The sequence below is a fragment of the Castanea sativa genome, chromosome 9, assembly GCF_040712315.1.
Source record: "Castanea sativa cultivar Marrone di Chiusa Pesio chromosome 9, ASM4071231v1".
Lineage (NCBI taxonomy): Eukaryota > Viridiplantae > Streptophyta > Magnoliopsida > Fagales > Fagaceae > Castanea > Castanea sativa.
The window spans coordinates 1,761,072-1,774,080 of NC_134021.1; the positions used below are offsets into that span (position 1 = coordinate 1,761,072).

At 33.1% G+C, this 13,009-nt stretch overlaps 1 pseudogene; it reads left to right on the forward strand.

Annotated features, from left to right (window-relative positions):
- Window positions 1–4,887: 4,887 nt before the first annotated feature.
- On the forward strand, window positions 4,888–11,825 carry LOC142610460 (disease resistance protein Roq1-like; annotated as a pseudogene).
- The last annotated feature ends 1,184 nt before the right edge of the window (window positions 11,826–13,009 follow it).

A 13,009-nucleotide genomic window follows, 5' to 3' on the forward strand; every position in this document is an offset into this window, starting at 1 on the left:
TATGTCTGTACTTCATAATCAATGGTGCCATGCCTTCTAGAAAACTGAGAAGGCAATGAGGAACTACGATTATACTGATTATTAATGAGTGCATTATCATTATTTTTTGTTTTGATTATAGTATCATACTAACTCAAGTTTTTACGAATATGGAGATGATAATGGTTGAAATGTATGAGGAGGATGACGCTCATGTTATGTTTTTAATTTGATTGTCCGCTAAATAGGGAAGATTTTTATCTAAAGAAAAAAAAAAAACAAAAATATGGTCAGACTGACAGAAGTGGTTACACACATCTCATCCTATGAAAATCTAATAATTGTCCTCTAGTGGTAAGTGAAACATTCTAGGCTTATTGAGACTAAACAAATTTTGAATGCTTAGCTGGAGAAAGTTCCAATTTATAGTGTTCGCTCCTAGTAAATGTTTAGTTGGATTTACGTTGATGTAAAAGCCAGAGAAAGGATATTTGATGGTGATTTTTAGATCAGATCTCAAATTATTCGTTTAAGAATAACTTATTTAGCTTTTTGCTGAAATTTTTTTTATTGAAAGTGTGCTTAAGGGTCCGTTTAGGAATAACTTATTTAACTGAAATTGAAAACTTTTTGCAAAAAGTACTGTAAATAGAAGCTAAAAGTTAGTTGAAATAGTACAGTAAGACTTATGAATAGTACCAAAAACTGCAATGAGACCCATAAAAAGTAGTAAAAATAAGTTAAATAGTAAAACAAACTGGCCAATATAAGCTATCCCAAATGCAACTTAAGGGTCTGTTTGGAATCCACTTATTTTGTTGAAACTGAAAATTTTGTGCTAAAAATACTGTAGATAAAGGGTCTATTTGGATACAACTGAAAACTGAAAACAATGTAGCAAAATAATTTTTAAATGTGTGAATAGTACCATGAGACTCATTTTTAATAAAAAAGTTGTTGAAAAGTGATATTTGTAAGTCCCGTGAACAGTGCATGGGTGCACTGTTCACGCTGAAAGTCAACATTCACGGCTAAAAAAAAAAAAAAGGTTGAAAACGCAAAACGCCAGACGCCCAAAACGCTGAATCCAAACCCATCCAAAGAAAAAAGTTAGCTGAAATAGTATAGTGGGACTTATAAATAGTACCAAAAAGTGCAATATGCCCATGAATAGTAGCAAAAATAAGCTGAATAGTAAAATAAGTTGGTTTTTTAAGCTGGAGCCAAACACACACTAAGTATACTTATATCTTGAAAAAAGTGATAAAAAGTGGAAAAAAGTGATAAGACGTGGGGAAAGCGTGAGATTTTAAAAAGCTGTACATAAGAGATAAAAACTAAAAGCTAGTTGAATGGACAACATATTTTAGAAGTTCTAGAACCCTTCTTTTAGGACCAGGATTGTGCTTTGAGATCTTAGATCTCAAAAAACAGCTAAACCAAATCAAAAGCTTTTTTGATTTGTTATGAATTTCATGCAATGAGAGTGAATCTTTCAAGATGTGTATCCCTCTTACGAAAATGTTCTCGTCCCCTTTCAATGTCAGAGAAGCTTCCATTTCTTGTTATTCAATTTTGAGTAATGGGCCTTTGTCTAATTTTGATAATCAGAATTGGTCTTTGATTGAGTTTTGTGTAAATCGGCTTCAAATGGGCAAAGACTTTGTCTTTAGTTTTTGTTGTCCAATTTAATATTGGAGTTCTTTAATTTGGTGGGTGTACGTTATCACTGTGTTTGGTAAAACAAAGGGGGGAGAGAAGGGAAGGGAAAGGGGGGAAGAGAGGGGAGAGGAGAGGGAAGAGAAATGATAAATTTCTTCATTTCTCTTGCTTGGTTTGTAAGGAAGAAATGAAGGGAAACACACCTTATTGATGGGTCCCACCATAAGTACTCTCTCTTCTCTCTTCTCTCTTTCGAGGAAAGAGTATGGTGGGCCATGGAGGAATTTATTTCCTTCATTTTCTTTTCTTCCCAAATCCCTCTTTTCTTTTCTTCCCAAATCCCTCATAGCCAAACAAAGTGTTCGTCTTCGCCCCATATGAGAAAATGATGGGTTTTCTCACGAGGAACAAAATAAAAGGGGCTTTAACGCTATGATGTGAAGCTGTTTTATTTTTTTTTCCTGAGAAAAAAAGTTGTCACGGTTGAATTTGAAAATGGGAATCTATGAAATTTTTGCCCTAATAATGATAAAAGTATATTCACTATTAAATTTTAGATAAATTTAGGATTTACATTGGAAATTTTAGGTTTTACCTTGAAAATTTTCTTGGGAAAAAAAAAAAAAAAAAAACTCAATTGTCCTAACAAGTTGAGAACTGGTAGGAGACTTAATTACTCTTAACGAGAAAAAGAAAAAAAAAAGTAAACTAAACTAAACTAAAAAAGAAAAGACATCCTAGTTTATAATTTATTAAGTTCCCAACACACACAATTCATCTCAACTTTATTGAGTGGTTGCATTATTTCAATTTAGAGCTAGCTTTTTTGCTTTACCCACTACCACCTTTAAATCTTGTCTTCTCCTTTTCCTTTTTCTATTCAATTGGGACCCAGCCACACACACACACACCATACGGCATTTGAATAAAAGTGAAAAGCAAAGAAGAAGAAAAAAAGAAAAAAAAAAGAAGGTTCAACTCTCAATTATAAAAGAGAGTGATTATTGAAAGGAGATCATATGATTCCTTACTTAGAGACAGACCAGTGGAGGGAGAGAGGGGGTTGGGTTTTGGTTTACTCGGGTTAAGTACATATGTCAACTTTATAAAGTACCACCTAGCCTAGTTTGGAGAAATTTTTTTACACTAGCTTTCATAAAAACTTTGTTCAGAAACATATTAAGTTTTTTCAAACATGACTTGAGCCTTGATTTTTTCAAAAAAATATTATTATTATTTTTTCATAAATATTAATGCTTTTAAAAAAAATTAATGCTTCATATTAATTTTATGAAAAATTAATAAAAATCTTTTTTAAAACAAATCAAGGCTCAACACACAATTTTGCCAAAAGTAAAACTAGATCGTTTTTTTAGGATCACAAACACCAATTTTGACAAAGACTAATGGAAAAAATTAAATTAAATAACATTGAAACTAAAAGGGCTTAATTAAATGAAAGTAAATTTATAGGACTGATTTGATTTTCAAGCAAAAGTTTTTTTTTTTTTTTTTTTTGAAAAAAGAAAGGGGCATTATGAGTAGTGGTATTCAGCAACTGATTTGCATTGAAGCTTCGAACAGAGATCGAGGTGCCGCACCGGAAAACAAGACGATTGACTGGACTGAAATAGGTGACCGGAGGCAACCTCTCATTTTGTCACTGGTTTAGAGAAGTGGTTGGAATTGAATATGATATTTCACTACAAACTAAACCACACAGATATATGTATGTATATCTCACAAAACCCATCCTCCTCTCTCTCTCTCTCTCTCTCTCTCTCATCAAAGTCCAAGTCCAAAAACCCACACTCATACTAAACCCAAAAACTCACACCAAACCCAATAACTCAGTACCATAAATCCAAATAATCAAAGTATATCTAAAACAAACTGTAGCGAATCCAAATAATCGAAGTATATCTAAAACAAACTATAGCGAATTTGAAGCAAATTAAGGTCAATTGAAGGTGAGTCTCTCTAGCCCTTCATATTTTCTCTTTGATTTGATGTTTTGATATATGGGTTTTAATTTTTTGATATGTGGGTTTGATTTGTTGGATCTATGGGTTTGATTTAGGATTTGTGGGCTTGATTAGTGGATTTTGGCTATAGGTTAGATTTGGGAAATTTGTGGGATTTGTGGTTGTGCCGACCGAACTAAGCTTCACTAGTGTCCAAAAATTAGGAGGTCAAAGAACTAATTGCCGGCGATCATGAGTGGAGCTAATGAAGTGGTAACCGGTTCCTAATGTACAGTGGCAAGTTTGCCGAATAATTGCATCATGAATACCCCTAAATGTGGGAATTGAACTTTCAACCTCTTATTTTGAATTAAATTTCAAAAAAGTCTAAGACCACAATATTTTTTACAACTTCTTGCCACAATTATGACATGGCAAAGAGTAATTGGTGAAAAAAATGATAAGTTCATGTATAAGTGATGATTAATTACTTACAATCTGTAACCTTAAAGTTGTGGCAAAACAATTGTGAAATAATTTATGATTCTAGAACTATACTTAAATGAGCCTGGTTAAGAGCACACATTAAACCATTTATTTTTGAAATTTTTTTTATCGGGAATTGAAAAAACTTAAAAACTTTTTCAATTCTCGATAAACTTTTTTTCAAAAATAGTATACTATTGTGTGTCCTAAGGGCACACGTTAGTAAAATCCTACTTAAATTTGGAACAAAGTTAAAATTTGCCATTTGTAATTTGAATTTTATAACAAATATTAGTATTTTATTGCCATTAGGTAAGAAATTTAGACGGTATTTCACAGCTCGTCACCACGAAGTTACTCTGACCTTTGCCACGCTATAAAGCATTATTTTTCTAAGGGAAAAGACAAACCAGCTGTGGGGCATTGTTTTTAGCCTGGTCACTGCAAAATTACCGAAACTGTGAATAAATCCCCCTATTTCTCTCTTACACATGCACACACGGAGAAAGCACAGAACTCATTCCTTTACTAAACGGGAAACTTATCTAGTAGGAATTAAATCAGGCGTTGTTTCAGGAGAGTTTCGATCGGTATGTTCTCAATTTTCTCACATATTCATCACTTTTATATTTTCCCTTTCACTTCGCCCTTGAGATGAAAAATCCACATCAAATTGTTTTCTCTTTCCTTAATTTTCTTTCCTTTTAATATATTTCTCTTCATTTTAATTGAACGTATCTTTTTTTTTTTTTTTTTTTCGTGGATCTATATTATAGCTCAAGATTTACAGGTTTCCATGAGCACCCAAGGAGCCTCAACTTCATCACCGTCTTCTTCTTCAACAACGCGGTGGACATACGATGTCTTTCTCAGTTTTAGAGGCGAGGACACCCGTAAAGGCTTTACGGATCATCTATATAATGCTTTGAAAAATAAAGGCATTTTCACCTTTAGGGACGATGAAGAACTTGAGAGAGGAAAATTCATCTCACAAGAGCTCGTGAAAGCTATTGAAGAATCAAGATTTGCTATTGTTATTTTCTCAATAAACTATGCATTTTCAACATGGTGCTTGGATGAACTAGTGCATATTGTGAGATGCAAGAAAGAGAAAAGATTGGAAGTTTTTCCAATTTTTTACCATGTGGAATCATCTGATGTACGGAAACAGAAGGGAACTTTTGCAGAAACATTTGATAAACATAAAGAATGTTTTAAGGAGAGCATAGAGATGGTGGAAACATGAAGATGTACTTTGACAGAAGTGGCTAATCTCTCTGGTTGGGATTTATAGAATAGGGATAATTTTCATGACAAATTTATTTATCTTATATATAAACGCCCAGTCTTATTTCATATATCATGAAGTATATAATATAAATAGTTATTAGAATGTGGCATAATATGCATGGAATGAAATATTACAGCATTTTGTCAAAGGTCTTGTAGCTGAATTGACACATTCTTATTTACAAAATGCTTGGGGGTCTAGGGGGAAGGGTTTGAGCTGCTGAGTTAGCAGTATATTGTATTTATTTCTCAAATAAAAATAAATATTACAACCTTTAGGGGGTGTTTAGTACGTGCACTTAAAAACTGAAAACATGTGTGGAAATACATGTGAGTGAAAAAGTGTATGAAAATACGTGTAATGTTGTTTAAAACTGAAAACATGTGTTTGAGTGAGTGTACCAAACGGGCCTTACTTGTTAAACTTTGTTATATGGTCGGAAATAGTATGTGACCCTTTCTTCTTATTATTATTTTTTTAACAAGTTATGGAGAGATTTGCCGTTGCAAGTGTTTTGGTGCTTGATAAATTTTGTATTTTTATTATAAATTTATCAGTTTTTTTTTTATTAACCATTGTTAAAATTTTGTAAAGAGATTCTTATAGAAATTTAGAATATTTCGTTACTAATATAAACAAAAAGGTGGGTGTTAATTTTTTCAAACCTCAAGGGAGGAGAGTGCTTTTTCCATTCAGGTTTGGAGTTGAAAAATTTAGAGCAAAAAGTGACCTTAATAATGTTTAATTGATAGTTTACATTGAAAAAGAAATTGCTCAAAATTTCACAATGGAGATGATAATGGATGAATTTTTATTATGAAAGACCACTGTTGATTATAATTTTAACGGAAGATGCTAAATGATTTTTTTTTTGAGTATTTGTTATATATATCAATGGCAAATTTAAAAACTCATGTACACTCAAGCAAAGTTTAAAAGGATGTAAAATTCTCATATAAGATAATTTTGTTGATGTGTAACTTTCGTGTATGTGTGTGTGTGTATAGTACCTTGAGTTTTTCTTGAATTGTAAATTAATATGATAGTTTAGTCTCGTCCCCCTCCCCCCAAACAAAAATTTATGCTTGCACTCATAATTGGATTCATTGTAATACAAGATTTGTACTTCACTCGTGTATCAAAGATATAACTACTAAGGGGTTCCTTCGTGGATGTATACCGCTAGACTAAACCACATAACTCACATGTGTTCTTTATTTTATACTTCCGCTTATGCGAAGGGTAGTTACATGCATGTTATTTAGTCCAAGTAACTCCCTTGTGTTCCTATATGGATAGTTCTACCCACGTTACTTGAGCAAATGAATTCAAATGTGTTTGAGCAAGTAGGCTAATATTTTTCTTCCTAATTGGGGTTTTTTTATTGGTTTAAACCATCATGTAAATATTTTCAATCTCGTTTATTGGCATGGGTTAGAATTCATCCAGCACATTGTGAAAAAAGAATATTTTATATTTGGTTTGGGCCATCGCATAAAGATTTTCTATCTTCTTTGCAGGTATGAGTCAGAATTTATCCAAGAAATTGTTGAAGAGACGATAAAGAAATTGAATTCAAAATTCTTAATCATTAAAAAAAAACTTATAGGAATAGAATCTATTGTGGCAGAATTGATCCCTTAGTATTTAGATTTTGGGAATAATGTTTGCATGATAGGGATTTGTGGTATGGGAGGAATTGGAAAGACTACTCTTGCTAAAGTTGTTTACGATATGCATTCTGATAAATTTGAAGCTTCTAGTTTTATTGCTGATGTTAGGGCAAATTCGAAAAAAGATGGTTTGCTTGGATTACAAAAAAAAATTTTGGAAGATATTTTGGGGGTAACAAATACAAATATATCGGTTGTTCATCAAGGAGTTGACATGATCAAAAATAGGTTACATCGTAAAAAAGTTTTACTTGTCCTAGATGATGTTAATCATGTGGACCAATTAGAAAAATTGGCTGGAGAACATCACTGGTTTGGATTGGGGAGTTGGATCATTATAACAACTAGAGATGAACATGTGTTGGTTGCACATGGAGTTCTTAAAATATATAAGCCTAAAGTACTAAATTATGATGATGCTTTGAAAATGTTTTGTTTGAAAGCCTTCAATAATGTACAACCCAAAGAAGGTTATGTGCAGCTTTCTCAGGATGTGGTAAAATATTCTTATGGTCTTCCATTAGCTCTTGTTACTTTGGGTTCCTTTTTAGTTGGAAGAACAAGAGGTGAATGGCAAAGTGCATTGGACTATTTTAAAAAAAATCCTCCAAAAGAAATATTTGATATACTTAAAATAAGTTTTGATGGACTAGAGGATATGCTGAAGGAGGTATTCTTAGATATTGCATGTTTCTTTACGGGGTGGTCCAAAACTATAGTAACACATATATTAGAGAACTGTGGTTTTGATGCAAGTATTGGTATACGTGTTCTCATGGACAAATCTCTCTTGACTCTCACAAGATCTTTCTATTGCGATGAAGAAACATTGGGGATGCATGATTTCTTAAAAGAAATGGGTGAAAAAATTGTTCGTCAACGATCATGTGGAAAGCTTGTAAGGCAAAGTAGGTTGTGGCTTATTAAGGATTTGTTTCTATTGGAGAAAAATATGGTAAGAATTTGTAATTTTATTTTAGCAAATAAGATTGAGTAGGTATAGTTACATAATTGTTTTCAATAAATTAGTTCTTAAAAAAATAAAAATAAAAACTTCGATTGGTAAGTGGTTACCTAAGTATCTAAGTAACAGAATATAGAATATGCTCATTTAACATGCTAATATATTGTCTATAACGATTTCTTAGAGCATTCATATTAGCATATGTAAAATTTACTGTCAATTTTAGTATAAGAGCCTACTTGTTCTATTTTACACAACTATTTTTTAAAAACATCCACATTAGATTATCTATTTACACTACATTTTATTAAAATACTATTTCTTTATTAATTTTTATTTATTAATGCTCCCAAATCATATCTCTCTTCTTCTCAAACAAAAATCACTATCTCTCTCACACACAGTTAGTTTCACTCACTCTTTCTACCTTTCCAAACTCATCAAACCCAAGACACACACGCGTGCGAGGAAAGCACTCTCTCACATCATTGCCACCTATCCTGCCATCAAATATCAACCCAAAATCCATCCACAACCAATTCTGCAAAGATCCAAACAACCAGATCCTCCTTAGTCTGATTGGCGACCTTAGTTGATGATTTTGAGTTCCCTTATACACCGATGGCGAGATTTGGAGTTGCTCCACATCTTGGATCTTTGTTGTATGATTTTTTGTGTTGCTGATTGGATTTAATTTTAGGTTTGGTTTGATGAGTTTAAGAGACTGTTGGGTTTGATTTGGATTTTTCGGTTGATGGCTCAATTGGATTTTGTGATAGGATGATCAAATTTTGTAATGGGTTGTGGTAGTGGTGCTAGGTTGTGGTGGTGGCTGGACTGTTTGGATTGGGGAGCAACCGAGAGAGAGAGAGATAGAGAGGATTAAAAAATGAAATACAAAACTATAGTAACCTCTATATTTACATGGTTATTGTAGCTTTTTCAAAAAGCACATTTTTACATGATATGACCATTGGTTCAGCCATGATAGTCGCCTGTTCAACCTGTAAAAACTAGGAACCAAACCCATTTTTTATTCTCTGACTGTTCCAGTTTTTAAACCATGCGTAAAAGTGCGCCTTTATTGTTTTAATGTACAGTATGAGTTTCAAATTGATTAAAAAATAATATAAAATCTTTAAAATATGATGTACTAGGATCTGTTAGTTACTAATATGGCTAAATATGTAATACACTATATAATTAAAATATGATGCGGTACTAGTGTACTACAATCTATTAATTACTAATGCAACTATTAGTGTCTGTTTGGGTTGAAATTAATTGTTTGATAAAATCTGTGAAAACTGGAAAGTATTTTTGATATGAAAAGTGGTAGTGTGAATATGCAATGGAAAAAAGAAAAAAACACTCCATGAATTGTATTATCTTAAAAACGCAAAGCCAAACACCAATCTTTATACATTTTCATTTAAATCACTTTTTTTCTCCACAAAATCACAATGCCAAATGGTAAATTGTTACATGTAGGGCATCTTACTATTTTCTATTATGAAATTTGAAAGTTGGACCCACTGTTTTGGGAGGGAAGTGAATGCAAAAATTAAATTACTTTTAGTTCGGCTCAATGAGGCAATTTCTCACCTTAGCCTTCTTGAGCATACCAATAAATAAGAGGAGGTTATAAATATGGAAAATTGAGGGAGTGAATATATTTATCTCCTTTTAAGGGTTTGCTGTAGTAATTCTAATTTCTTATCTTTTGTTTGTATAAATCTGAAGTGTCTGCTTTTGAAATCATAGGCAACAGATGCAATTGAAGCCATAGTCATCAATAATTTCCAAGAAGATACCTAGTCTGAAGAATACCCTGTAGTTTTGCCAGAGATGTCTAATCTTAGATTGCTAATAATTGATGGGTGGAACACCTCAATTTCTCTCTATCGTCTTCCTAATGGCCTAAGACATCTTTCATTGCAATTTTTTTCGTTAAAATGTTTGCCATCTGGTTTCCAACCAAAAGAACTTGTTGAACTTGACTTGCAGAATGGCAAGTTGGAATATCTTTGGGAAGGAACAAAGGTAATTTGGTTCTTTTAACTGCGTTTCTATTATTTATTATTTCTCTTTTCTTTAAGTGTAGCTACAATATAGTGCCTGTGTATTTGAGCTTTCTCCTTTCATTAATAAGGTTGTTTTAATTTCAAAGAATTCTTTACTTATTAAACCAAATTCTATGTTTAATGGTTTTTTTTTCTTCTTTTTAACAGTGTTTAGGAAAGTTAAAGTCCACCCATCTTTTCCGGTGTGAGAACCTTATTAGGACACCTGACTTTTCCGGGGTTCCGAGACTTGAGGTACTACGCCTTGGTGGGTGCACTAATTTGGTTGGATTACACCCATCTATTGGAAAACTCAGTCGTCTTAGAATTTTAGATCTGAGTAAATGCATATCTCTTACCAATCTTTTTGGTTGCTCAAAAATCAAGAAGATTCCAGAATTTAATGGAACTATGAAAAGCCTATCGCGATTTATATTGGGTTGGACTGCTATTGAGGAACTACCACCCTCATCAATCGAGTGTTTGACTGCCCTTGAAATTCTAGATCTAAGTCGCTGCAAAAATCTCGAATGCCTTCCAAGCAACATGGATAGTTTGAGGTCTCTTAAAATTCTCAATCTTCCCGGATGCTCAAAACTTGCCAACCTGCCAGAGAACTTCTAGAAAATAAAGTGTTTGGAAAGACTTGATTTGGGTGGGAATTCTCAACTTGAAGAAATAGTACTTAATGGTATAGGCAACTTGTCCTCGTTAAAATATTTATCACTAAGTTCATACAATTTTGTCACCCTGCCTGCAAGCTTCAGTCAACTTTCAAAACTTGAAGCTCTTGATTTGAGCCACTGCAAGAAGCTTCGATCAGTGCCAGAGCTTCCATCAACCATGAGATATTTAAATATGGAAGGCTGTTGTTCCCTAGAACCATCACCGGCACTGCTTAGACAAAGCAGTTTGTCACAACCTTATTCTTCCCCATTTTCTCATGGGTATGATGAGAGCAGTGGTGGAGTGGCATTTACGATATTGAACCGTTACCTACAGGTAATCTCTTCTTTCTCTCTCTTTGAGTCTTTCTCTTCACTTGTTAAATGGAATATCATGTTTTTTTTTTTGGTACAGGGACTCTTTTGTCAAAAAACTGGATATGAAACTACTACCAAAAGAAAAGAGGATGGATCTAAAATTGAATTTCAGATCATTATTCCCGGATGGTTAGTTCCGCGGTGGTTAACCCATCAAAGTTGGGGGAACTCAATAAGCGTAGTGTTGTCTCCAAATTGGTGTAATAGTAGGTGGATGGGATTCACTCTATGTGCTCTTTTCAATATAAATAGATGGGTCCGTTCTGGTTTTAGAGCTCGTGTGAAAGCCATTGGTGACATGCCTCACTGTCAATATGTCACTCAATCATTTTCTAGAGAATGTAGTGGGGAAGTCATGGGTGACATGTTTCACAATCTTTATAGAAAAGGTAGGGAGAACCACGTTTGGTTATTGTATTTGTCTCGTGATGATTGGTTTAGTACTGTTGGGAATGGTGAATGCAGTCAGATTGAGGTTGTATTTGAAAGGCACTCTCGTCGATTATTTTATCCAGAAGATGCTGTGCAACAATGTGGGGTCAGCTTGGTATATGAGCAAGACATGGAACTGATGGAAGAGTTAAACCAAGCAAATGCACAATGCAGCAGCAGTAGCCGTGTCATTACTTATGAAGGTTGTGATGGTGTCCATCTTGGATTTGTCAATTCAAAGGGAAGCCATGATGAGTGTGATGACTAAGCATTTATTTAACGTGAAAAACTGAAATATTTCCCTCTTCATCCAATGGTAATGACCAACTCCAACATCCTGTTATAAGTCTAATCCTGATTTATTTTATTTTCTTTCTTGCCGTACAGCTGGTTTGGTCGCTAACAAGTATAGTCCAGTTGTCCTTTTGTTTTTCTTCATCACTTTCAAGAAGCTTAATAACTATAAAACCTTTGGCAAGTTAAGAATATGATTTAGATAGAAAATACATTCTCAAGCTTCACTCATTACACTGCTCTAATAAGAAATTTTGCTAATGTAGATAATTCAAACCTAATTTTGCATCCTATTTATGGTTGATCAGTGTTCCTTCTTTTATTTATGTGAAAACTGAAAACCTAGTTCTCTGATTCTGTGTTTTTGCTATTCACACTTTGAGTAAATTTTGTTGGTTTTTGAGATTGGTACCAATTGTTGGTTTTTAGGTAAACTGAGATTGGTTTTTGAGTAAATTGTTTGTATTCACGCTTTGAGATTGGTACCATTTGTTGATTTTTTTTTTTTTCTCTGTAAAATTTGAGGGAGAGAGATGAGGGGAGTAGAAGTTTCTGCATCTTGAAGAATTCTCATTTAGTTTCTTTTTTTCTTGCTTCTACTGCCATTGATATATTGCAGTTCGCACTAATGATTTTTTTGGTTAACTCTTACAGTTAAGATTTGAGGAAATTTACATTGATAGTCATCCATAAAGAGATTTTTTGGGGGCAGATTAATATTTCTGCAATCTCTCTTACCCACTCTCTGATTTGTTTCAACATTGAAGGTTTTATTTTATTTAATTCATCCATGTGCACATTGGGTTTTATAGTTGATGAAGTAGCTAAGGAATTTGAGAATATTATTTTTGTTGTTTGGAATTTTAGTTCTTATTGAAGATTCAGGTGTATCAATGAGTGCATATGTATTGTTTGTGAAAATGTCTGAATGAGTTTTTATGTTTATGTATTTTGTTCTTTGTTGGTGATTTATCATGGGCTTGCATGTTAATTCCTTTTGCTTTTGCAGTTAAGAACCAAACTTGAGAAAAAAGAGACTGTGGAGTAAGTGGAATTGGAGAAAGAAATTACTTTGGCTTTTTATTCTTTGGATCTCATGTAAGTATTTTAAATAGCATTATTTAATTTACATTTTCCTAGAAATTTTCTTTTATATAA